A 6,000-nucleotide genomic window follows, 5' to 3' on the forward strand; every position below is an offset into this window, starting at 1 on the left:
TCTGCCTGTACCAGGCATCAGCCTAAAGAGAGGAATCTTACCATACCAGGGACATACTCCTGCAGCCTTACAATGACCAAGATGTGAGAAACCAAACCACAACACAAACACGCATATATCAATGATTGCGTGTATCTTTTATGCCTGTTATGGGCCCTACAAAAACCTGTCCTTACAACACAACTGAGAGCAATAAACAAACAACAAGGTAAGTATGACATCTGGTGTCCAAATGTTGTAGCATCAATACACATGATATAATGTTAAAATTCCACAATTTTATTAAACAACAATATACAAAATACAAAAACAATATGGACAATGTCAGGATGAAGAAATACAGATACAAAAAGCTGGGTATTGCAAAGTGCCAGCTAAGAAGCTGGTCCCTGGAAGTACTACTTAGTTATTAAAAAATAATACAAGATATGTATAGCCAGTATATAGTCTCACCTGAGGCACACTGATTGTACAAACACGATTCACATGTGTGGCGTTATCTTGAAACCATATTGATACAAGTGCATACAGTAATAAAGAATGCCAATACTCTATTATATACAATCCCATGAATGGATGTCCATTATGATTGAAAAAATTCCACCATACCACCAGGTAGGCCTATAATTTCTGGCATAAATGGTCCTTTTGAGAAAGTTTGCCGTTTTATTGATTTTTATTTAAAACAACTAGTGGAAACTCTTCCTTCTTTTCTCCGTGACACCAGTGACCTATTGAAACGTATTGATGGCCTACCCTTGGATGAGAAAACTTTATTAGCAACATGTGATGTTGAATCTTTATACACCAGTATTCGCCATGAAGATGGCTTGCGGGCAACTAGATTTTTCTTGAGTGTGAGTAATTTTCCACCGGACTTGTGTGAACTCATATTGACCCTTTTGGAGTATATACTCACGCACAATTTCTTTACATTCAAAGGGTCCTTCTACCTGCAGCTCCAGGGAACAGCAATGGGGGCGGCATGTGCCCCCTCATATGCAAATTTGTTCCTGGGGCTGTGGGAGAGGGACCTTCTCCCGGACGATCGGGACTCGTCGATGTGCCGCATCCAATCTTGGATGCGGTACATCGACGACATCCTGATCGTCTGGGAGGGCACGGAGGCACAACTTGGTGAATTTATCGATACACTCAATAGAAACGATCGTAACATTCACCTCACATATAGTTGTAGTAGTTCCAGAATTGAATTTCTTGATGTTTCTTTATTTAAAGATTCTAATTACAATTTACAAACTGAGATTTTTAGGAAACAAACTTCAGTCAATTCACTCTTATTGGCTTCTTCTTCTCATCCCCCACAGGTCATTAGGGCTATTCCAACAGGACAATTTTTACGAATGAGACGAGTTTGTTCAACTGATTCGAGTTTTGAGAAATTCTCACATGACCTCAAGCAGCGTTTTGCTGATCGAGGATATAGTCAACGTTCTATCAAACAGGCATACGTGAGGGCAAAGACATCATCAAGAACAGAATTGATTCATTCTTCTAAAACAAAACAACAAAACTCACCTTGGGTACGGTTCATCACAAAATATCACTCTCGGTGGGGCGAGATGGTTGGAGCTTTGAAAAAATTCTGGCCAATACTCTCTGGGGATCCTATACTTACCAAATACATTCCTAATCATCCCAATGTGGTTTCTCGCAGAGCTCAGAGCCTTAAGGATTTACTGGTCAGAAGCCATTATGTAATTGAAGAACCAAGGATTTTTGGTGCTGGTCCACCTAAGGTAGGCAGCTTTGCATGTGGATGTTTCGTTGCATGTCCTAATATAGTTAGAACTACTGAATTCTGCAATGCACAAGGTGACCAGACTTTTCAGATTAGATGTCGCATTGATTGCAACACCAGATTTGTCATTTATCATGCGTCGTGTCCATGTGGAAAAATTTACATCGGTTTAACAAGCCGTGAATTAAAATTACGTGTGCGTGAACACGTGCGAGATATTCGATCAGTGACTGATCTAGACACAGACAGATCTAAACCAATAGCAAGGCACTTTTTTTCATGCCATAACAGTGATCCATCTTTGTTAAAAATCCGAGGCATTGATAGGTTACCTATTAATATCCGGGGGGGAAATTTGAAGAAACGTCTAGCCCAATTGGAGACGAAATGGATATGGAGACTTGGCACTCTCGCTCCAAATGGTCTAAATGAGACCCTTGGCTTTTCATCTTTCTTATAATACATGGGCTTTGCTTTGTTACATTTTAAATTTATTTATAATTTATTGTTGGTGTTTGGGATATATATATGCATATATTTTTATTTTTTATTATTTTTTTTATTCTTTGTTCATTGTGTATTTTATTGTCAGTAATTTGTTTTTTTCTTCTTTTTTTTGTAGTTTTAGGATCGCTATGTCATCATGAATTGCCTTGTCCTTTTGGGTTTCTCCAATCAAGAATTGTTAAATTATTATTCATAATTTATTTTTATATATTTATTACATGGTATCATCAATATTTTCACACTACACTATCAGATGGTTGCACCAATATTGCATTGTTTTTTGTAGGTGATTATGTTTTATTTATGATCCTATATACATGTTTGGTCCTGTTAGCATTATTCTATTTGGGTGATGTATTATGTTTTTAATATTTGCACGTCATCACTTTATATTTATTATATCATATCACTGTTTATCACCTTATATGAGGTAAAGGTAGTTACAATTATACCTCTTTTATGGGTGTTTGATATATTCTACACTTTTCTTCTCGTTGAACCCTCCGTTCTTAAATAGGCTATGTTGTCCATTGAGGATCGTTACCTTGCGTTTTTTGTCACTGAATGCCGAGTGAAGTGCGCGTGCGCGGGTGCGCCTGTGTAGTCACATGTCCGGGCTGAGACATTGAACAACCGCGCATACCTGCGCGAGATTTTGTTCGTCAGCTGACGGGTCATGTGGCTGCCCTTAGAGGCATCCGTGCGCATGCGCCGCCATTTCATTACGGCATAGACTCACTCACAGCGGTCTCTTGCTGATACGCATTACGATCCTATTGGACAATCGTTTATATGCCGGCATATATATATAGCGATCTGCTTTATCCCCTGACTCCACCTCCTGACGAAGGCATTGCGCCGAAACGCGCGTCGGGGTTCGGGCATTGCGGTGCTAGCCCCTGCTAGTCTACTTTAGTGACCCTATTATGGGTAAGTGCTAATTTGCCAAAAAACTTTATAATAGGACATGTATGTGTACTATGCTATATTGCATTTATAACGTTTTTTCAATCATAATGGACATCCATTCATGGGATTGTATATAATAGAGTATTGGCATTCTTTATTACTGTATGCACTTGTATCAATATGGTTTCAAGATAACGCCACACATGTGAATCGTGTTTGTACAATCAGTGTGCCTCAGGTGAGACTATATACTGGCTATACATATCTTGTATTATTTTTTAATAACTAAGTAGTACTTCCAGGGACCAGCTTCTTAGCTGGCACTTTGCAATACCCAGCTTTTTGTATCTGTATTTCTTCATCCTGACATTGTCCATATTGTTTTTGTATTTTGTATATTGTTGTTTAATAAAATTGTGGAATTTTAACATTATATCATGTGTATTGATGCTACAACATTTGGACACCAGATGTCATACTTACCTTGTTGTTTGTTTAATGACCAAGATGTGTAACCTTCCTACTGTATTTAGAGCTACACAACCCCATGGATCAAATCACAATGCATGTATATCATATAGTAATTGTCACCATCATAGACAAATAGGAGGTAAATAGATATATATTAGATACAGTGGCGTAACTAGGAATGGCGGGGTCCCGTGGCAAACTTTTGACATGGAGCTCCCCCCCCCCCCCCAATCGACACCGACGCTGAAGACCTTGACCGACCCCCACCTACTCATTCCTGCGTGCTCTATTATCCCCATAGTGGCCCCTGCACACAGTATTATCCCCAATAGTGGCCCCTGCACACATTATTATCCCCCATAGTGGCCCCTGCACACAGTATTATCCCCCATAGTGGCCCCTGCACACAGTATTGTGCCCCATAGTGGCCCCTGCACACAGTATTATCCCCCATAGTGGCCCTTGCACACAGTATTATGTCCCTCAGCGGCCCCTCCACACAGTATTATCCCCCATAGTGGCCCCTGCACACAGTATTATCCCCCATAGTGGCCCCTGCACACAGTATTATGTCCCTCAGGGGCCCCTACACACAGTATTATACCCAATAGAGGACCCTGCACACAGTATTATCCCCCATAGTGGACCCTGCGCACAGTATTATCCCCCATAGTGGACCCTGCACACAGTATTATGCCCTATAGTGGCCCCTGCACACAGTATTATGCCCCACTGTGGACACCCATAAACAATTATACTCCTGCAGTGTCACTTACTGATCCCAGCCCTGCCAGGATCGGTAAGTAAATAGGGCCCGTTAGAGGTTGTAGTAACTCAGGCTGGTAACGACCTATTAAGAAAAAAAAACCGCAGTGGTGGCGGCTGTCACCAGGCCCCTAATGTCCCGGGCCCTGTGACAGCTGCCTCTGCTGCTACGGTGGTAGTTATGCCACTGATATGGGACATTATACTGTGTGAAATGGCCACTATGGGACATTAGATAGATAGATAGATAGATAGATAGATAGATAGATAGATAGATAGATAGATAGAGCAAAAAATGAACAGCACTCCAAAAATGTGAATCAAATGCGTAAAGATTTATTCCATTGCTAATCCTCACCCATTTAATATTATGCATATTTACATAGTGCTGCTTTTGTACTAGATTCAGAGGCTTAACTACCATCAGAGCAGCCATAGCGGCTGCTGCAGGGTCCATAACCTTAGTGGGCCCTTTTAAATAGGCCAATACCTGCTGTAGTAACCCCAGGAGGTAACGGCCCTATTTACTTACCAATCCCTGTTCCTGCTCACGGTCTCCTCTGCTTCCTCTTCTGCACTCTAGCGGCCCCGTGTGTACCTTATTACATGATATGGTACACTGAATAGTCCCCTGGAGGGCGGATGGGGAAGCGGGAAAGGGAGATTCGTCTGGCGGTTCCGTTTGGACTGAATACGTCCGAACTCAAACTTCTATTATTATGCATGGAGTATAATGATCAAATGCTCAGGGAAGGTGACAAACATAAGTCTTACTCACCTCTCCAGGGCTTCATCACAACTCCCTTCTGATTTTGGGGCTCTTTGATTACATCACAGATGTCATGTGTATCAGGCCGACGTCACAACACATAATGATGAGAGTATGACCTAAATCTGTGATGTCATTGAAGAGGTCTGAAGAAAGCAGGGAGATCTGCCAGATAGGTGAGTAACACTGGTTTTTATGTTTGTCACCACTCTGGTGCCTCCGATCATTATTATCATAGTATAATAATAGGTTATATGTGATGAATCTCTGTGTGGAGGGGTCACTATGGGACATCATACTGTGTGCAGGGACCACTATCGGACATAATACTGTGAGGAGGGGCCGCTATGGGACATTATACTGTGTGAAAGGACCAATATGGGACATTAGATAGATAGATAGATAGATAGATAGATAGATAGATAGATAGATAGATACTGTAGATAGATAGATGATAGATAGATAGATAGATAGATAGATAGATAGATAGATAGATACTGTAGATAGATAGATAGATAGATAGATAGATAGATAGATAGATAGATAGATAGATAGATAGATAGATAGATAGATAGACATGAGAGAGAGAGATAAACAGATAGTATAGGAAAGTTCACAACAGCACCAGAAACATCCTCAGTGGTCTACAGGTGCAAGTCAGACAGAATCAGGCAATGGAGCCTCCATATATATTAAGACAGCAGTCCGGGTTTGTAAAAAAAAAAAAAAAAAATTGCAAAAGTGTGTCTTTAATTTCGGCTCCTACAGGAATCTTTCTCAACCTCTCTTTATGCTTGGGAAAGGTTCCTGTAGGAAC

Source organism: Leptodactylus fuscus, chromosome 1, assembly GCF_031893055.1.
Source record: "Leptodactylus fuscus isolate aLepFus1 chromosome 1, aLepFus1.hap2, whole genome shotgun sequence".
NCBI classification, from domain to species: domain Eukaryota; kingdom Metazoa; phylum Chordata; class Amphibia; order Anura; family Leptodactylidae; genus Leptodactylus; species Leptodactylus fuscus.